Here is a 22392-nt window from a genome sequence, read left to right on the forward strand (position 1 = left end):
ATATATATATATATATATATATATATATATATAATATTTGGGGGTTCTGTGCAATTTTCTAGCAAAAGAAATGATGATTATTACATGTAGGAGAGAAGTGTCAGAATTGGCCTGGGTGGTAAGGGGTTAATTGCTTACCATAAGTAAGTAATATACAAATAATTATTATATATTGTTTTTAACCACTTGCTTACTGGGCACTTAAACCCCCCTCCTGCCCAGACCAATTTTCAGCTTTCAGCGCTGTCGCACTTTGAATGACAATTGCGCGGTCATACAACACTGTACCCAAATGAAATTTTTATCATTTTTTTCCCACAAATAGAGCTTTCTTTTGGTGGTATTTGATCACCTCTGCGGTTTTTATTTTTTGTTAAAAAATTTTTTAAAGACAGAACTTAAAAAAAAAAAATTATATTTTTTTATCATTTGTTATAACATTTTGTAAACAGGTAATTTTTCTCCTTCATTGATGTATGCTGATGAGGCTGCACTGATGGGCACTGATAGGCTGCACTGATGGGCACCGATGGGATGCACTGATGGGCACCGATGGGCTGCATTGATGGTCACCGATAAGGCGGCACTGGTGGGAACTGATAGGCGGCACTTAAAGGGCGGCACTGGTGTACACTGAGAGGTGGCACTGATGGGTGGCACTGAAGGGCATTGATAGGTGGCACTGGTGGGCACTGAGAAGTGGCACTAATAGGTGGCACTGATAGATGGCAGTGATGGGCACTGATAGGTGGCAGTGATGGGCACTGATGGGTGGCAATAATGGGCACTGATCGGCACTGGTAGGTTACACTGATAGGCAGCACTGCTAGGTGGCACTGATGAGGCACTGATTGGCACCACTGGTGGGCATTGATAGGTGGCACTTGTGGGCATTGATAGGTGGCACTCATGGGCATTGATTGGTGGCACTGTGGGCACTGGCAGGAGGTAATTGTGGGCACAGATGAGGCAGATGTGCCTCCTTCCTCTTCGAGACCGATGTCCCTTATACATAAGCCGGTGATCGGCTTTTTTTTCTCCTCACTATGTCAGCATGAGGAGAAAAAAAAATGATTACCGAGCTTTTGTTTACATTACCTGATCAGCTGTCATTGGCTGACAGCTGATCACGTGGTTAGGAACCGGGATCGGCCCCTTACTCGGATCTGTGATCACCTGAGTCTCAGTGACTCGGTGATCACAGCGCGCGGGGAGCGTGCAAAGGGGAGGACGTCATATGACGCCCTCCCGGGAATTCAAGTCCGCACTGTAGCCGTCTTTTGGCTATAGCGCGGATGCCAAGTGGTTAAGGTAATTTACTATATTTTCAAAAACTGTACTCAAGCAGGTGGCTTAATGGACAAATTACTGCAGTTTGAAGTTATAACTTCCAACCAGTAATTTCACAGTAAATAGATAAATAATAAATTATTATCTTATAACTTATAGCATAATACTATATGATTTGGCTTGTACCTTTTCAGCAGCAGCAGATTCTCATTCTCCCTCTTAACTGTGTGAGAAAAACATGGGATTGTGGGTAAATATTATCCCCATAAACACATGTATTTTCTTCTAGTTAAGAGGGCTGGAAGGGAGTATTTGTCTTTTAGACACGCCCCCTTCTATGACACTGCAATGAGAGGCGTGCCTCCACTACAGCATTTTTATTGGACAGCTTGGGCCAATGGTACTTTACCATTGGTCCAGGGGCGGACTGACCATTCGGTCACTCGGTCGCCGACCGAGGGCCCGACGTCAGGAGGGGCCCCATGAGCGGCTCAGTCAGCAGCGGAAAAAAGCCGCCCACCGCACCGCATGAAAACCCCGTCCTCCTGGATTTTTACAGCTCCCAGCACCGCGGCCAGCCCGCTGCCCGAGCAGACCTCGGCTTAGGCTGAGAGAGGCTCTGCCAGCAGGGAGGGGTGGGGCAGGGAGCTCCACTGACGCTCTGACCCTGCCCTGCCCCGCCCCTCCTCTCCTCATGTAGTCTGAGTCTGAGCGTCTCTCCTGCACTTCTGAGAGCTCTGCTCTGGACCACAAAAATCCCCGCCCCTACAGACAAAAGCTCCGCCCCTATCAACGAAAGCCCCGCCCCATACCGACGAAAGCTCCGCCCCTTGCCGAGGAAAGCTCCGCCCCCTACCGACGAAAACTCCGCCCCCGGACCTCTGAGAGCGGGAGGTGAGCCCGAATGGTCAGGTAGGTCCTTCTGCCTACATTATATAAACGGCCTGTAGACCCCTTTTTTTTTTGCTAAACCATCCCTGGAAATGTTGTTTACCCCCCTGTATAGCTGTGCATTGCTGAAAGTTTACATTTTAAAACTGGCTACCTGGTCATCTCCTGTAGTCGCATTTGCAGTCTGGTCATCTCTTGTAGTCGCATTCGCAGTCTGGTCATCTCCTGTAGTCGCATTCGCAGTCTGGTCATCTCCTGTAGTCGCATTCGCAGTCTGGTTATTTCCTGTAGTCGCATTCGCAGTCTGGTTATTTCCTGTAGTCGCATTCGCAGTCTCTGGTTATTTCCTGTAGTCGCATTCGCAGTCTGGTTATCTCCTATAGTTGCATTCGCAGTCTGGTCATCTCCTGTAGTCGCATTCGCAGTCTGGTCATCTCCTGGAGTCGCATTCGCAGTCTCTGGTTATTTCCTGTAGTCGCATTCGCAGTCTCTGGTTACTTCCTGTAGTTGCATTCGCAGTCTCTGGTTATCTCCTGTAGTCGCATTCGCAGTCTTTTTATTTCCTGTAGTCGCATTTGCAGTCTGGTTATCTCCTGTAGTCGCAATCCCAGTCTCTGGTTATTTCCTGTAGTCGCATTCGCAGTCTCTGGTTATCTCCTATAGTTGCATCCCCAGTCTCTGGTTATTTCCTGTAGTCGCATTTGCAGCCTCTGGTTATCTCCTGTAGTCGCATTCGCAGTCTGGTTATTTCCTGTAGTCGCATCCCCAGTCTGGTTATCTCCTGTAGTCGCATTCGCAGTCTGGTTACCTCCTGTAGTCGCATCCCCAGTCTCTGGTTATTTCCTGTAGTCGCATCCCCAGTCTCTGGTTATTTCCTGTAGTCGCATTCGCAGTCTGGTTATTTCCGGTAGTCGCATTTGCAGCCTCTGGTTATCTCCTGTAGTTGCATCCCCAGTCTGGTTATCTCCTGTAGTCACATTCGCAGTCTGGTTATCTCCTGTAGTCGCATCCCCAGTCTCTGGTCATCTCCTGTAGTCGCATTTGCAGTCTGGTTATTCCCTGTAGTTGCATTCGCAGTCTGGTTATTTCCTGTAGTTGCATCCCCAGTTTCTGGTTATCTCCTGTAGTTGCATTCGCAGTCTCTGGTTACTTCCTGTAGTCATTTATGATATCTATGGCTATGCATATTTATTGAATCCATATTGAGCACTATATTTGATTGGCTGTTTGCTTCTGCTTAGGCCTGGCAAACACGCACAATCGCACATGATGATGACTTCATCATCATGTGTGTGATTGTGATTGTGCGTGTGTGCCAGGCCTAAGCAGAAGCAAACAGCCAATCAAATATAGTGCTCAATATGGATTCAATAAATAGTGGGAATAATGCCCCTTACATTGGTGATCAGTGGGAAGAATGTCCCTTACATTGGTGATCAGTGAGAAGAATGTTCCTTACATTGGTGATCAGTGAGAAGAATGTTCCTTACATTGGTGATCAGTGAGAAGAATGTTCCTTACATTGGTGATCAGTGAGAAGAATGTCCCTTACATTGGTGATCAGTGAGAAGAATGTTCCTTACATTGGTGGTCAGTGAGAAGAATGTTCCTTACATTGGTGGTCAGTGAGAAGAATGTTCCTTACATTGGTGATCAGTGGGAAGAATGTCCCTTACATTGGTGGTCAGTGAGAAGAATGCTCCTTACATTGGTGATCAGTGGGAAGAATGTCCCTTACATTGGTGGTCAGTGGGAAGAATGCTCCTTACATTGGTGATCAGTGGGAAGAATGTTCCTTACATTGGTGGTCAGTGAGAAGAATGCTCCTTACATTGGTGATCAGTGGGAAGAATGTCCCTTACATTGGTGATCAGTGGGAAGAATGTTCCTTACATTGGTGGTCAGTGAGAAGAATGTTCCTTACATTGGTGGTCAGTGAGAAGAATGCTCCTTACATTGGTGATCAGTGGGAAGAATGTTCCTTACATTGGTGGTCAGTGAGAAGAATGTTCCTTACATTGGTGGTCAGTGAGAAGAATGCTCCTTACATTGGTGATCAGTGGGAAGAATGTTCCTTACATTGGTGATCAGTGAGAAGAATGTTCCTTACATTGGTGATCAGTGAGAAGAATGTTCCTTACATTGGTGGTCAGTGAGAAGAATGCTCCTTACATTGGTGGTCAGTGAGAAGAATGTTCCTTACATTGGTGATCAGTGAGAAGAATGTTCCTTACATTGGTGATCAGTGAGAAGAATGTTCCTTACATTGGTGGTCAGTGAGAAGAATGCTCCTTACATTGGTGATCAGTGAGAAGAATGCTCCTTACATTGGTGATCAGTGGGAAGAATGCTCCTTACATTGGTGGTCAGTGAGAAGAATGTTCCTTACATTGGTGGTCAGTGGGAAGAATGTTCCTTACATTGGTGATCAGAGGGAAGAATGTTCCTTACATTGGTGATCAGTGAGAAGAATGTCCCTTACATTGGTGATCAGAGGGAAGAATGTTCCTTACATTGGTGGTCAGTGGGAAGAATGTTCCTTACATTGGTGGTCAGTGAGAAGAATGTTCCTTACATTGGTGATCAGTGAAAATTATATAAAGTTAATAAAAATAATAAAAAAAAAAAAGTAAAGCACCCCCATGATCCCAGCACATGCTCTATATGAAAAGCTTTATGTAGGATCAGCACATGTATGTAAACATGTGTCTATAGACGCAAATGCTGGACACGGGAGCACACCTGCAAGGTAACCCCCCCCGGGAGAGCGCTTCTCCTAGGGAGTTATCTGATGCGGGGAGGAGCCGCGAGAGACACCCCCAGATGTCGAGGTTCGGGGCCACTCTGTGCAAAACGAGCTGCACAGTGAAGGTAAGTATGATATGTTTGTTATTTAAAAAAACAAAAAACGAGCCTTTACAATCACTTTAATTTTGGAAAGGTACCTGTTGTTGCACTTTCTTTAATGTAATTCTGTGACGAACGCATGTAGTGTGGGCAGTGCAAAATGTAGGTGGGGATTTGTGTGGGTGTGGCTTGAGTGTGGGTGGGAACACATGAGCGGGGACAGGGGGCCCCAGGATCTCCTATTGCCCGGGGGCCCCATGAGTTGTCAGTCCGCCCCTGCATTGGTCCAAGACTCCAAGCTGTCCATTGAGCTCAGTGCCTCTGACAAGAAGTGAGGAGAGGCTCTGTGAGCTCGACCTCTCAGTCTGCTGCTAACAGAGTGTGCCAGCTTGTATTTAAACTGCCCGCTCTGTATGTAGCTTCTGACAGGCTGCACAAGGAGCCCCGTATTTCCAGAACTCCAAATTCTGACCAGTGGTGAGGTGGGACTTCAGCTACCTACCCCCCAAATTTGGGGTCTTTGTGACCCCAGGTCGCCGAGCTACAACCCTCGAAGTTGATGTTTTTTTTTTTTTTATGTTGATGACAGGTGAGGCTCTCACCGGCCTCTCCTGACTGCACGTCCCTGCTGTCCAGCAATGTTGCAGGAGAGTGTCGGCTTCCCAGAACTCTCCCTTCTCATTGGCTGAGATGGCAGTGTGGCGCCATTGACTCTTGCTGCTGTCAATCTGAGCCAATGAGGAGAGAGGAATCGGGGCCTAACCTTGGCTCCATGTCTAAATGGACACACATAGCTCAGCTCGGGTGCCCCCACAGCAAGTTGCTTGCTGTGGGGGCACACGGCAGGAGGGAGGGGCTGTTTGCTGTGCCTCCTGTGCTCCTTCATCCAGAGTGGATGCACTCTAATAAAGGAGGTGTGTTACTGGCCAGCTCACCAGATGAAAACAGAGGGGAAAAAGCCTAAAAAAAGAAAACAAATGCAGCTACATCTAATGATTGGTAAGCTGCAATTTATGACATTTTTGGGTTTAATACCGCTTTAACGTGTCTCCGCTCCCCTAGGGCTGCAACCGAGCCACCTCGGAACAGCAATGTTGTCAGTCTGTGAAGAGAGTAGTGATGCACTAGCAGATGTAGGTGGACTTAACTAACAAATTAAAGTGGAACTTCAGCTCATACATTTTAAACAGTTAAAGCAACAGTTGTTTTCCTTTTGGGATAAAGGTTTTACATAAATAAAAGCTGATCATTGTAAGCACCCCTGTCAGTTGTAAGTGTAAGTGTCTCAACACTTTTAACATATACACTATATTGTCAAAAGTTTTGGGACACCTGCCTTTACATGCACTTTAATGGCATCCCAGTCTTAGTCCGTAGGGTTCAATATTGAGTTGGCCCACCCTTTGCAGCTATAACAGCTTCAACTCTTCTGGGAAGGCTGTCCACAAGGTTTAGGAGTGTGTCTATGGGAATGTTTGACCATTCTTCCAGAAGCGCATTTGTGAGGTCAGGCACTGATGTTGGAAGAGAACTCTAGAGTCCCTGCTCTAATTCATCCCAAAGGTGTTCTATCCGGTTGAGGTCAGGACACTGTGCAGGCCAGTCAGGTTCCTCCACCTCAAACTCGCTCATCCATGTCTTTATGGACCTTGCTTTGTACACTGGTGTGCAGTCATGTTAGAACAGGAAGGGGCCATCCCCAAACTGTTCCCACAAAGTTGAGACCATGAAATTGTCCAAAATGTCTTGGTATGCTGACGCCTTAAGATTTCCCTTCACTAGAACTAAGGGGCCAAAGCCCAACCCCTGAAAGACAACCCCCACACCATAATCCCCCCTTCACCAAATGATTTGGACCAGTGCACAAAGCAAGGTCCATAAAGACATGGATGAGCGAGTTTGGGGTGAAGGAACTTGAGAATGTGTTCACAGCATTGCGAATTGGATGCGGTTTCTCCGCATCCAATTCGCAATAGCAGGAGATTTTGACTGGCTCTCTATGGAGCCGGTTTACATAACTCCGCAGTGAGCCGGGTGCGATTTGTACAAAAATGCTGTGCGTCTTTTGGTCCGTTTCAGGTCCGAATTCATGCAAAAATTCAGGCTGAAGTCGGACCTGAAACAGTGAACCAGGACACACCGGACCCCTGCTGTGAGCCGTGTCCGGCTCATATGTGAACCCAGCCTTACTGGCCTGCACAGAGTCCTGGCCTCAACCCAATAGAACACCTTTGGGATGAATTAGAGCGGAGACTGCGAGCCAGGTCTTCACATCCAACATCAGTGCCTGACCTCACAAATGCTCTTCTGGAAGAATGGTCAAATATTCCCATAGACACACTCCTAAACCTTGTGAACAGCCTTCCCAGAAGAGTTGAAGCTGTTATAGCTGCAAAGGGTGGGCCAACTCAATATTGAACCCTACGGACTAAGACTGGGATGTCATTAAAGTTCATGTGCGTGTAAAGGCAGGCGTCCCTGTTTTGGTAATATAGTGTATATAGTATATAGATAGATATTTCTTTACATACCCAGAGTACAGAACATAATAGGCATCACAGATGTGCATTGCATAGTTAATAACTTTGTGTATATGAGCGCCTATAAAGAATGCCGAGGGCACAAGTCATACTTGTATTTAGTTAAGAAAAACCGCAATATACAGTATATAGGTATGTCACAGCTGCTCATACATTTTATGCAGTGCTCAATGCATAGCTGAAGGTTATTACATGCCAATTACACATGCATACCTGCCTTTGCACAGCTTGCAAAACACACTCTACATAATAACCAAAACCTCCCGCCATTAACATCCATTGATATTTATATTAAATAGCATCAACTATGTGTTTTAATACATATAAAATATATTTCAATATTTGAAAGAGACGTAGGAGGTAGAGATCCCTGCCCTGCGATACAGAGACTCCTTTGCACCTGGATTTAAAAATGCACATATTTTATGCTTTGCCATTGTGGGTTATATTGAACTACTTTCTTTTTTTTTTTTTTTTTAGTTTCCAAGGATACCTTAGGTCAGTAGTTTACAAGCAGGAAATATTTCATAGTTCCTCTATTTAAAAAAAACACAGGATAGCCAACATTTATGGACACTATTGAACTCTGGTACCACTGCTGCATGTAAACTACAGCATGCAGTATGTTTAAAAGCACAGTGAGTAGTGGTATGGTGGTATGTTTGTATGTATATACAGTATCTCGCAAAAGTGAGTACACCCCTCACATTTTTGTAAATATTTTATTATATCTTTTCATGTGACAACACAAGGGAGGACAGACCATATTGGCCCCATAAATAATGATGAAGGGGATTTGGTTACAAAGGATGGAGAGATGGCGAAGGTATTTATTCTTCTCCTCAGTCTTCACAAGGGAATCGGGAGGGATTCAGTTCAATGTTTATCCTCATGACACGTCACATGAAGCACCCTCGTGGCTAACAGAGGACAGAATTAGAAATAGACTTGAAAAACTCAACATCAATAAGTCACCAAGACCAGATGGCTTGCACCCGAGGGTACTTAGGGAACTCAGTCAAGTAATTGCCAGACCATTGTTCCTAATTTTTATGAACAGTCTACTGACTGGAATGGTACCAGCTGATTGGAGAAAAGCCAATGTAGCACCAACATTTAAAAAAGGGCCCAAAATACATCCCTGGGAATTACAGACCAGTTAGCCTAACACCAATAGTATGCAAGCTCTTGGAGGAGAGGATAAGGGACTATATACAAGATTTTAGTAATGAAAACGGTATCATTAGCAGTAATCAGCATGGATTCATGAGAATCCTTCTTGCCAAACCAATCTATTAACCTTCTATGAGGAGTAGGAGGAGGTGAGTTGCCATCTAGATAAAGGAAGGCCCGTAGATGTGGTGTATCTGGATTTTGCAAAAGCATTTGACACAGTTCCCCATAAACGTTTACTGTACAAAGTAAGGTCCGTTGGCATGGACCATAGGGTGAGTACATGGACTGAAAACTGGCTACAAGGGTGAGTTCAGAGGGTGGTGATAAATGGGGAGTACTCGGAATGGTCAGGGATGGAAAGTGGGGTCCCCCAGGGTTCTGTGCTGGGACCAATCCTATTTAAAGGGGTTGTAAAGGCTTGTGTTTTTTCACCTTAATGCATCCAATGCATTAAGGTGAAAAAACACCTTGCAGTCACCGGCGCCCTAGCCCCCCCCATTTTACTTACCCGAAGCCCGAATTTTTGTTGGCACGTCCCCGCCGTCCCTCTCTCCTCGGTTTCCCGGCTCTTGATTGGATAGATTGATAGCAGCGCAGCCATTGGCTCCCGCTGCTGTCAATCAAATCCAATGACGCGGGCGCCGGGGGGGCGGGGCCGAGTCCTGCATTCGGCATCTATGGATGCCAAATGCAGGACTCGGGAGTGCGCCCGCAAGGTAACCCTGTCGGGAGAGCACTTCTCCAAGGGGGTTATCTAATGGGGGGAGGAGCCTTTAAGAGTCGCAGAGGGACCCCAGAAATAGATGTTCGGGGCCACTCTGTGCAAAACGAGCTGTACAGTCGAGGTAAGTATGACATGTTTATTTAGTATCACTTTAATTTATTCATAAATGACCTGGAGGGTGGGATAAACAGCTTAATCTCTGTATTTGCAGAGGATACTAAGCTAAGCAGGGCAATAACTTCTCTGCAGGACGTAGAAACCTTGCAAGAAAATCTGAACAAATTGATGGGGTGGGCAACTACATGGCAAATGATGTTAAGCCCAGGTTCACACTGAGCTGCGGGAATGAGTCAGCTGAACTCGCACGATTTCACTGCCGCATGTCATTCCCGATTTTGGCCGCGATTTCACAGACATCTGTGCGGGTTTCTGCACAGATGTCAATGGAAATTGCAAAAAGTAGTACAGAAACTACTTTTTGAAATCGGCACGGCTCCGCAAATGCAACGTCGCACGTCTTAGGATGTGCCATTGCCGGCAATTGCCACCGATTTGACATGTCAAATCACATGTCAAAATGCACCAATGTGAACCAGAGCTTAATGTGGAAAAATATAAAATAATGCATTTGGGTGGCAAAAATATGAATGCAATCTATACACTGGGGGGAGAACCTCTGGGGGAATCCAGGATGGAAAAGGACCTGGGGGGTCCTAGTAGATGATAGGCTCAGCAATGGCATGCAATGCCAAGCTGCTGCTAACAAAGCAAACAGAATATTGGCATGTATTAAAAAGGGGATCAACTCCAGAGATAAAATGATAATTCTCCCGCTCTACAAGACTCTGGTCCGGCCGCACCTAGAGTATGCTGTCCAGTTCTGGGCACCAGTCCTCAGGAAGGATGTACTGGAAATGGAGCGAGTACAAAGAAGGGCAACAAAACTAATAAAGGGACTGAAGGACATTAGTTATGAGGAAAGGTTGCGAGCACTGAACTTATTCTCTCTGGAGAAGAGACGCTTGAACGGGGATATGATTTCAATGTACAAATACCGTACTGGTGACCCCACAATAGGGATAAATCTTTTTCCAAAGGGAATTCAATAGGACATGCGTCCATTCACTAAAATTATAAGAAAATCAGTTTAACCTTTAAACTGCATAGAGAGTTCTTTACTGTAAAAGCGATAAGGATGTGGAATTCCCTTCCACAGGCAGTGGTTTCAGCAGGGAGCATCGATAATTTCAAAAAACTATTAGATAAACACCTGAATGACCGCAACATACAATGAAATACTGACATAAAATCACACACATAGGTTGGACTTGATGGACTTGTGTCTTTTTTCAACCTCGCCTACTATGTAACTATGCAACACTGAAGAACTGACACTTTGCTACAATGTAAAGTAGTGAGTATACAGCTTGCAAAACACTGTAAATTTGCTGTCCCCTCAAACTAACTCAACACACAGTGCTGCAGCTCAGTTTCAGGGTCTTGGCAATCTTCTTATAGCCTAGGCCATCTTTATGTAGAGCAACAATTCTTTTTTTCAGATCCTCAGAGAGTTCTTTGCCATGAGGTACCATGTTGAAATTCCAGTGACCAGTATGAGAGAGAGAGCGATAACACCAAATTTGATACAATCTGGAACTATCTTTCACCTATGTGGTCGATCCTGACAGACTGGCCTTTTTGGACCTGGAACTGTACCACAGTGACTCACGCATAGAGGCCACTAATTATACAAAACCTACTGCAGGAAATTCATTCATCCATTATCGAAGCTGTCACCATCCCAGTTGGATTAACAATATCCCCCGGAGTCAGTTTCATAGGATTCGCCACAATTGTACCCAGGATGAGGACTACCAGACCCAAGGCCAACTCCTTACCGATAAATTCTTGGATAAAGGATATCCATCTATTCTTGTGGAAGATGTCTACCAACAGTATACAATTAAACTTTTGCCATTGTACATTGTACCCCTACTCATTCACCAAAATAAGTGTCAAAAATAAATAAAAACACAGAGACAGTTTTTGACAATTCCGTTATTAAAAAAAATAAAAAAACAAAAACAATGTCCCCGAAGTAAATCCATCGTCAATCATGATGAACGCTGCTGCCAACCCCAAAATAAAAGGTCCGCATCCAATGAAGGCTCCCACCATCTGACAGTTCTTAAATAACTAAGGGGCTGGGCCACCTGGCGATGGAACCGGGTGGCCCACCCCTTGTGACGTCCTCGACTGGGGCATGCTGGGTCGATTATGTCACAAGGGGCAAGGCCATCCGGTGACGTCACCAGGTGGCCCCGCCCCTTAGTTATTTAAGAACTGTCAGATAGCGGAACTATCAGACGGCGTGAGCCTTTGTCGGATGTGGACCTTTTTTTTTATTTCAGGTCAGTGGATTTACTTCGGGGGGACATTGTTTTTTTTTAATAAAGGGATTGTCAAAAACCGTTGCTGTGTTTTTATTTATTTTTGACACTTTTTTTGGTGAATAAGTAGGGATACAATGTACCTCTACTCATTCACATAGGAAGGACTGGGATCTAGGGGCTCCCTTGTTAAAGAGGGCCTCCAGATACCAATAAGCCCCTTGCTCGCAGACCCCCACAACCACCGGCCAGGGTTGTGGAAAAGAGGCCCTTGTCCCCATCAACTTGAGGACAAGGTGCTTTAGGGGAGAGACCCCCCTAACCCAAAGCAATCCCCATGTTAAGGGCATGTGGCCTCACTCCTCTCCCCCCTCCCCCTTTCTTGGCCTGCCCGGCTGCATGCTCGGTTAAGGGTCTGGTATGAATTGTGGAGGGGGGGCTGTGCCTTTTTTAAAAAAAAATTGGCATGGGGTTCCCCTCAAAATCCATACCAGACCCGAAGAGCCGAGATACCCCCTACACTTTTTTTCCTTCCTCTCAATTTGTGTTCAAAATTGATGACGCGCGATTCAGAAGTGTTCCCATAGAAGGCAACGAGCCTGGAATTTGCATCTGAACCACACCGCAGTGCTCAGAAAATGCACAGCACTTTTTTTTAACATTGTAACATTTTTAAAATTTATTTTCTATCATTTAAATTACCGTATTTATCGGCGTATAACACGCACCCCAATTTAGGAGGGAATTTTAAGGAAAAAAAAACTTTTAGGAGGGAAGTTGAAGGGAAAAAAACTTAAATTTAAATGCCCATCATTGCAGCCTTCTCAGTGCAGCCTTGCCCCAGTGCAGCCATGTCAGTGCAGCCATGTCAGTGCAGCCTTCCCCAGTGTCCATTGCAGCCTTATCCCAGTGCAGCCTTGCCCCAGTGCAGCCATGTCAGTGCAGCCATGTCAGTGCAGCCTTCCCCAGTGTCCATTGCAGCCTTATCCCAGTGCAGCCTTGCCCCAGTGCAGCCCTTGCCCCAGTGCAGCCATGTCAGTGCAGCCTTGTCAGTGCAGCCTTCCCCAGTGTCCATTGCAGCCTTATCCCAGTGCAGCCTTGCCCCAGTGCAGCCTTGCAGCTCGCAGTTTGATCCCCTGCGATCCTGAGCTTCAAAATCGCCGACCGCGATTTGAAAATGGCGCCGCCGGTGCTGAAATACACAGAGCCGGTTCTCAGCGGCTCTCGGTCACTTTCGGCTCCACTCATAGGATGGGCGTGACTGTGAGCGGAGCTATCCGAACCTAGCCGAGTACACTCGGCTAGGTTCGGGCGGCGCTCGAGTGAAGCCGAAAGTGGCCAAGAAGAACCGAGGACCGGTGTCTTGCCGAGAAAGTTCCCTCTGTGGATAAGTTCCCCCCTGTACTGCGCAGGCACAGCGCCTGCGCAGCGCCTGCGCAGTACGAACTACTGTCAGCCGCCGGAGATAGCCGAAGCTCAAACTCTTCAATCAGCTGTACACGGCGCCTGCGCCCTGGGTCCAGGTTCCTTCCCCACCATCCAAGTGGACCTAGAGGGGGAATCTAAAAGAGCCGAGCGAAGCGAGGCCGTGCCCGAAGCGCGGCGAGCGAAGCGAGCCCCCGAGGGGCCCTCTTACAGGCGCCGTGTACAGCTGATTTTCAGCTATTCCGCTTCGGCTATTTCCGGCGAATCCTACTGCGCAGGCGCAGCGCCTGCGCAGTAGAGGGGGGTCCTTATCCTCCGAGCGAAACTTTCTCGGCAGAACACCGGCTCTGTGTATTTCGGCGCCGGCGGCGCCATTTTTAAATCGCGGTCGCGATTTTTAACATCTGTCAGCTCAGGATCGCAGGGGATCGGCGTATAACACGCACCCGCAATTTTCGCCTGATTTTAAGGGGAAAAAAGTGCGTGTTATACGCCGATAAATACTTTACTTAATATATAGCTATTTAATGTTTTTATATTATTTATTTATTTTTTATATTTATTTTATAATATCATTTTTATGAGTTCATTTTCTATCATTTTAATTATTTGCTTCAGACTACAGCATGCAATATGTTTAAAAACACGGCAATAGTATATACTGTATATTTCCTTTATAAGTATTATACGCATAGTTAATACATCACAAAGGATTCCCTCCAGTTTTCTGGATCAGGTTTTCAGCTCCTTTTATCTGATAGAAACCTAATAAGGGATGAGTCACAGTTGTGATGACTCATTAGATCTGATTCACTTAAAGCAAACCTTACACTAAAATTCAAGGTCCGTTCATGTGCATGTCCTGATCCCCTCCCATCAAAATGCTGCATTAGGGCTCCTTCACACCAGCAGCCATGGTAAATATGAAGGGAGCAGTGCCGATATGTCATAAATGATGGATTGCACTGGTTTGTTTTTTTTTTTTTCATTTGTTTCTTTATTTATTTTTTCATCCTTCTGAAATGTCCCAAAGTGAAATTTCATGTATCTTTATTCAATGCAGCAGGTTTGCAATGTGGTGTACTGCGGTGGTTCTCAACCTCAACCTGTAGGGTGGCCACCTCGTCCCTTCAACCTCTCAAGGACCGGAAGATTTGTCCCCTTAATGACCAGGCCATTTTTTTTTTTGCGATATGGCGCTGCGTTGATTTAACTGACAATTGCGCGGTCGTGCGACGTTGTACCCAAACAAAATTGATGTCCTTTTTTTTCCCACAAATAGAACTTTCTTTTGGTGGTATTTGATCACCTCTGCGTTTTTTATTGTTTGCGCTATAAACAAAAAAAGGCCGACAATTTTGAAAAAAAAAAACAATATTTTTTACTTTTTGCTATAATAAATATCCCCCAAAAAATGTAAAAAAAACTAATTTCTACATCAGTTTAGGCAAATATGTATTCTTCTACAAATTTTTGGTAAAAAAAAAAAAAAGCGTATATTGATTGGTTTGCACAAAAGTTATAGCGTCTACAAAATAGGGGATAGAGTTATGGCATTTTTTACTAGTACTAGTAATGACGGTGATCAGTGATTTTTAGTGGGACTGCGACATTGCGGCGGACAGATCGGACACTTTTGACACTTTTTTGGGACCACTGACACTTATACAGAGATTAGTGCACTGATTACTGTATAAATGTCACTGGCAAGGAAGGGGTTAACACTAGGGGGCGATCAAGGGGTTAAATGCATTCCCTAGGAGATCTTTCTAACTGTGGGGGGGAGTAGACTGACTGGAGGAGGAGGAGACAGATCGCTGTTCCTATTCACTAGAAAGAGACGATCAATGAGGGGTGGGTAGTGGGGTCCCCCAGGGTTCTGTGCTGGGACAAATCCTATTTAATTTGTTTATAAACGACCTGGAGGATGGGATAAACAGTTCAATCTCTGTATTTGCAGACGATACTAAGCTAAGCAGGGCAATAACTTCTCCGCAGGATGTGGAAATCTTGCAAAAAGACCTGAACAAATTAATGGGGTGGGTGACTACATGGTAAATGAGGTTCAATGTAGAAAAATGTAATATAATGCATTTGGGTGGCAAAAATATGAATGCAATCTATACACTGGGGGGAGAACCTCTGGGGGAATCTAGGATGGAAAAGGACCTGGGGGTCCTAGTAGATGATAGGCTCAGCAATGGCATGCAATGCCAAGCTGCTGCTAATAAAGCAAACAGAATATTGGCATTAAAAAGGGGATCAACTCCAGAGATAAAACGATAATTCTCCCGCTCTACAAGACTCTGGTCCGGCCGCACCTGGAGTATGCTGTCCAGTTCTGGGCACCAGTGCTCAGGAAGGATGTACTGGAAATGGAGCGAGTACAAAGAAGGGCAACAAAGCTAATAAAGGGTCTGGAGGATCTTAGTTATGAGGAAAGGTTGCGAGCTCTGAACTTATTCTCTCTGGAGAAGAGACGCTTGAGAGGGGATATGATTTCAAATTACAAATACTGTACTGGTGACCCCACAATAGGGATAAAACTTTTTCGCAGAAGAGAGTTTAATAAGACTCGTGGCCACTCATTACAATTAGAAGAAAAGGGGTTTAACCTTAAACTACGTAGAGGGTTCTTTACCGTAAGAGCGGCAAGGATGTGGAATTCCCTTCCACAGGTGGTGGTCTCAGCGGGGAGCATTGATAGCTTCAAGAAACTATTAGATAATCACCTGAATGACCGCAACATACAGGGATATGTAATGAAATACTGACACATAATCACACACATAGGTTGGACTTGATGGACTTGTGTCTTTTTTCAACCTCACCTACTATGTAACTATGTAATCTGAACTCCCCTGTCAGAACGGGGATCTGTTTGTTTACATTGAAAGATCCCTGTTCTGCCTCCCTGTGGAGGGATCACGGGTGGCCGGCGGACATCGTGGCTGCCGGCCACTCGCATTGGCTTCTCTGCCGTTAAAGGGACCGCCATACAGCTACGGCGATTCACGGGAACGAACCAACCTGCCACAGTATAAAGATGGCGGCAGGTCGGCAAATGGTTAAAACCAAACACGTTAACTACACAGGTTCTGTGGCTGATTAAGGTGGTAAATAAACTCACTCGGTGCCTTATCTACATTAAATTAGCCTCAGAACCTGTATAATTCATATGTCGTCAGGTTTAAAGGGATGAGGTGGCAACTCTAAACAAGCCATGTTTTGGAAATTTCTCTTAGATAAAATAGCTGTCCAAATTACCAAGTCATTGACTCCAATTTAAAGCACCTGTGCAAGATAAAAGAAAACCTGCAAACATGGCCTATTGGGGGTACTTGAGGACTGAGGTTGAGAACCACTGCTGTACTACACAATACCTTGAGCTGATAAAAAGTAATGTCTGTCATACTGTCAGCACACGCCACTGGTGTGAACTGAACCCACAAGACTCTAGGCAACTTGTCTATATCAGTAAACAGAAATGTTCTGCGCTCAATGAATGCAAAGAAAAACACCAACGTTCAAATTATCACAAATATACGGTGTATGAGTCTGCGTAACATTTCTCAAAGTCCACAAAAAGACAAAAAGTATGCGTCCCACTCCAGTAAACCAACCTCCACCATGAAAAATTCATATGAGGCTTACCAGAACCACATGACCCTCAAATTATAGAAAGGTCATGTACGGCGTGTTTATATGCAGGTCCAACCCAATGGTACACTTCGAAGAGCACCAATGGGTTATAGGCTGGACTCAGGATCACTGTAAGATTTTCTGTTGCAAAAATATAAATACCAAGATAAACTCCAAAAGCCACCAAACAGAATACCACTAGTTGTTTTGGTCTCGCTCCAACATCCTAGAAAATTATCCTCAAAGAAAAATGAAGAAGGAGACCCATGCTCCCCATAGTGTAAATCTGCCAAAGACTCTTTATTATGTATTAACCACTTGCCATCAGGGCCATTTCTGACACTTAGCTCCTACATGCAAGAATGGACTTTTTTTTGCTAGAAAATTACTTAGAACCCCCAAACATTATATATATATATATTTTTTTTTAGCAGAGACCCTAGAGCAGGGGTCTCCAAACTATGGCCCTCCAGTTGTTCAGGAACTACAATTCCCATCATGCTTAGTCATGTGAATGTCAGAGTTTTACAATGCCTCATGGGATGTGTAGTTCCGCAACAGCTGGAGGGCTGTTGTTTGGAGATCCCTGCCCTGCAATTTTTTATGTCACACGTTTTTTCAAACGCAATTTTTTCTTTCATGGTTTAAAAAAAAACAAAGTTAGCCCAATTTTTTTGCATAATATGAAAGATGATGTTACGCTCAGTAAATAGATAATTAAAATATCACACTTTAAAATTGCGTCTGCCTATGGAATGGCAGCAAACGGTGCTTAAAATTCTCCATAGGCAAAGCTTTAACCACTTAAGGACTGAGCCTCTCTTTTACACTTGTTGTTTACAAGTTAAAATCATTTTTTTTGCTAGAAAATTACTTAGAGCCCCCAAACATTATATCCTAGAGAATAAAATGGCAGTCATTGCAATACTTTCTGTCACACTGTATTTGCACAGGGGTCTTACAAGCGCACTTTTTTGGAACAATTACACATTTTTGAATTAAAAAATAAGACAACGGTAAAGTTATCCCAATTTTGTTTAACTGCATGGGGTCCCCCCATCTATACCAGGCCTAGTATGGATTCGGAGGGGACCCCCTCTGCCAAAATTTAACAAAAATGGTGTGGGGTTTCCCCCGGGTCTATACTAGGCCCTTCGGATCTAGTATGGACCTGGAGGAGAACCCCCCCATGCCAAAAGTTAAAAAAAATGGCATGGGGTCCCCCCTAAAATCCATACCAGACACTTATCCAAGCACACAAACTGGCAGGCCACAGGAAAAGGGGGGGGCATGAGAGCACCCCCTATCCTGAACCATACCAGGCCCCATGCCCTCAACATGGGGAGGGTGCTTTGGGGTCCCCCCAAAACACCTTGTCCCCATGTTGATGGGGGCAAGGGCCTCATCCCCACAACCCTTGCCTGGTGGTTGTGGGGGTCTGCGGGTGGGGGGCTTATCAGAATCTCGAAGCCCCCTTTAACAAGGGGGCCCCCAGATCCTTCCCCCCCATGTGAATGGGTATCAGGTATATCGTACCCCTACCCATTCACCAAAAAAAAGCAGTGAAACAATAGCCGGTTTTGGTCGATTCCTTTATTGTAAAATAGCTCTGAGTGGTCATCTCCCCTGAGCCGTGTCTCTCGCCATCATTTTCTCCTGGTGCAGTCTCTCCCACACCGTCATCTTCTGTCACCGTCTTCTATTGGCGTCTCTCCCACTGCTGTGTTCTTCCTTGCCGCCATCTTCCTTCGTTGTGTTGTCCCCCCCGCTGTCTGGCGTCTCTTACACACCCATGGGGCGAGACCATCCATTGATGTCACATGGAAACCCCCCTTTTTCCAAACATAAAGGGGACGGGCTCTTCGTGTGACTTCAACGCATGATCACGCTCCATGGCTGTGTAAGAGACGCCAGACAGCGGGGGACAACACAATGGAGAAAGACAGCAGCGAGGAAGAACACAGCGGCGAGGAAGAACACAGCAGTGGGAGAAGTAGGCAGTGGTGACAGAAGACAGCGCTCTCTCGCCCCCCCCCTTAACTGTGGCCTGCCAGGTTGCATGCTTGGATAAGAGTCTGGTATGGATTTTGGGGGGGACCCCCACACCATTTTGTTTTTCAAATTTTGGCGCAGGGTTCCCCTTAATATCCATACCAGACCTGAAGGGCCTGGTATGGATTTTGGGGGGACACCCATTTTTTTTTAATTTTGATGCGGGGTTCCCCTTAATATTCTTACCAGACCCAAAGGGCCTGGTAATTGACTGGAGAGAATTCACGCCATTTTTTTTCAATGATTTTTATCTATATTGCCAGGATCCGACAATACATTATAGCCGCAAGCAGTTTTAAAAGACATTTTTTTCCTTTAGAAATGTAATTTTGCTGTGGTACTGTTCTAAACATGGGAAAGATGCGCTACCTTACAGGCATACTAAGGACACCCCCCAGGCACGCTATTTAAGGGAATATTTCATTTTTATTGTTTCACTTTAAGCATTATTAAAATCACTGCTCCTTTTTTAAAACTTTTTTTTGCCTTGATACATGTCCCCTGGGGCAGGACCCAGGTCCCCATACACTTTTTATGGCAATAACTTGCATGTAAGCCTTTAAAATTAGCACTTTTGATTTTTCATGTTCATGTCCCATAGGGTCCCCCCCAAAGCACCTTGTCCCCATGTTGATAGGGACAAGGGTCTTTTCCCCACGACCCTTGCCCGGTGGTTGTGGGGGTCTGCGGGCGGGGGACTTATTGGAATCTGGAAGCCCCCTTCAAGAAGGGGGCCCCCAGATCCTGCCCCCCTATAGGAATGGGTATCGGGTACATTGTACCCCTACACATTCACCAAAAAAAGCAGTGAAATGTGACAAAAGACAATAGCCAGTTTTTGACAATTCCTTTATTAAAAATGTCTTCTTTCCCCCGCTTCTTCCTCCATCTTCCTCCGCTTCTTCCTCCGGTCTTCTCCATCTTCCTCTGGCTTCTTCCCCGCTTCGTCCTCCAGTCTTTCTCCTCTGCCGCTCCTGCCATCGACCTGCTGAACATGAAAACAACGAACCTCCACCGACGCTGCGGCCAGCCGATCTGTCCGCTTTCATAGCACACATATCATATATAACTATGGGACGTGGCCGCCAGATGACGTCAACAGGAGACCCAGCCCCCTTGTGACATCACTGACCCATCATGCCCTGGGCAGTGAAGTCACAAGGGGCGAGGTCTCAGAGTGACATCATGCGCCCCATCGCAGCGGGAGTGGTGGCGGGATCGGCAGAGGAGAACGACCGGAGGACAGACCGGGGGAAGAATAAGCCAGAGGAAGATGGAGAAGACCGGAGGAAGAAGCATCTGTGGGACATCTGTGGAGCATCCTCAAACAGAAGGTGGAGAAGCGCAAGGTCTTTAACATCCACCAGCTCCGTGATGTTGGAAGAGGACTCCAGTGGTAACCTGTGATGCTCTGGTGAACTCCATGCCCAAGAGGGTTAAGGCACTGCTGGAAAATAATGGTGGCCAACTAAAATATTGACACTTTGGGCCCAATTTGGACATTTTCACTTAGGGGTGTACTCACTTTTGTTGCCAGCACTTTAGACATTAATGGCTGTGTGATGAATTATTTTGAGGGGACAGCAAATTTACACTGTTATACAAGCTGTACACTCACTACTTTACATTGTAGCAAAGTGTAATTTCTTCAGTGTTGTCATATGAAAAGATATAATAAAATATTTACAAAAATGTGAGGGGTGTACTCACTTTTGTGAGATATTGTGCATATCGATTGCATGGTTTGATATGTTATATGAGGGGAGGTGCTATTCCCATGGAGGTTGCATTAATAAATATGGTTTACTGAATCCAAGTTTTCAAAGGGGTTTGTGTCAGGGCTGGGCTCATCCCTTCCTACTCTGAGCTGGCCGCTTAGCTGTCGGCTAATTGCCATCTCCCATCTCTCTCCACAGTTACCCAGCTGTTGTTGATTCTGCTCATCCGTCTTGCCTACTTAAAGTCGTCCAGATCACTTGATCTCTGCCTTCGCCTTTGTCAACTTCACATAGACTTTCTCCTGCGTTCCTGTTGAAGACTTGCTTGGCTGACGTCCCTTCTGGCTCCTGATCCTGCTTGCTGTACTACTACGTTCATCTCTGGCTCTCTGACATTGGCTTGGCTGACTACCCGATCCAGTTACTGAACTCTGGCTTGTTTTGACTACGCTTACTCTGTTTACCTTTTTATTATTATTATTAAACAAGTGTGATTTAACTATACTTCTGTCTCGGTCTGATTCATGGTTCCTGATAGTTTGGTACCCCAAACATTTTAATGGATTTGTAATAATAAACATTCTTTGAATAATTAGATTATTCTGGCAGAAGGATTCAACACCTTGAAAATCCCAAATTTTCTATATAAATATTTTTGTAACAGTAGACTTAAATGTTGCCTATTTCAGTGATAAGGGTATGATCATTGTAATTATTTGGTAAGTTACTGCAAAAGCTGTAAGCACTGTGGGAGTCCACCTTTAGAAAGAAGTATGTGGGCACCTTGGTGGAGGAGGAGGCCAAAATGTTCCAAACATTTTTCAGTCATTTTTTCAACTTTCCATCTATTAAATCTTCTGCTCTTGTTGTTTTAACTTTGGATAGTAAAACATTTTTTTTCTGCCAGTAAATACCTTATACAGCCCACTTCCTGTTTCTTGTCTGGTCATTAGCCTTATGACATCATGCACAGCTCTCTCTCACTTATGTAAAAGTTTGCCAGGAGGGGAGGGGAGATGAGTCATAAGAGAGCCAATGAGAGCTGCAGGCCTGCAGAGCTGGAATTGTGTGTCTGTGTAAATCCAGGAAGTGAACAGGCAGCAGCTTCAGCTGCCCACAGTTAAAATAGCTGCAGCCAGACTCAGTGGAGTACAGAATCACGGTATATATAAAAGAATATACAAAGTGGTTGGAAGGAAGCTTCAGAATGGCAAAGATGTTTTTATTACAAATGATGTGAGCAGACTGCAGTTCCTCTTTAATGATTTTTAAGTCTGATGAGACTTTTCAAACGATCTAATCACCATTTAATACAACTTCATCCAAATGATATGCGCATAATGGACTTTATGTAAATCTGACAGGTGTCTAACACTGTTAGATTTCTGTGTTTGAGAACATCTTTCCAGTAAAATGCACCTTCTGTAGGGATGGATGGTAACAAGTAAAATGCATGTAATGTGACTTTAACTGCTTCACTGTCTTTGCACTGCACAAAAAATGCAGAGGTGTGACCTGCAGGAACAGGAAGACAAGCACTGGAAGATGTGGACTCCTTAGCTATTTTATAGAGACCAGACTCCACTTGCCACTCAGTCCTAACCTGTCCTTTATGCAGATTTCTGATTACCATGTCTTATGAATGGAATTATCAAAGCGGAAGAAAACTATTTTTTTTTATTGCACCCCCCCCACCC

The 22392-nt window shown here is 45.1% G+C and overlaps 1 long non-coding RNA gene across 1 annotated transcript in view; it reads left to right on the plus strand.

Annotated features, from left to right (window-relative positions):
* LOC141145508 (uncharacterized) overlaps window positions 1-21199 on the plus strand; it is a 28704-nt gene extending 7505 nt beyond the window's left edge. Inside the window, exon 2 of the long non-coding RNA XR_012244569.1 lies at window positions 20894-21199. This is a non-coding gene — a long non-coding RNA (uncharacterized lncRNA). The remainder of the gene's footprint in view (window positions 1-20893) is intronic.
* Window positions 21200-22392: the final 1193 nt, after the last annotated feature.

Source organism: Aquarana catesbeiana, linkage group LG05 (assembly GCF_042186555.1).
Source record: "Aquarana catesbeiana isolate 2022-GZ linkage group LG05, ASM4218655v1, whole genome shotgun sequence".
In the NCBI taxonomy this organism is placed as follows: Eukaryota; Metazoa; Chordata; class Amphibia; order Anura; family Ranidae; genus Aquarana; species Aquarana catesbeiana.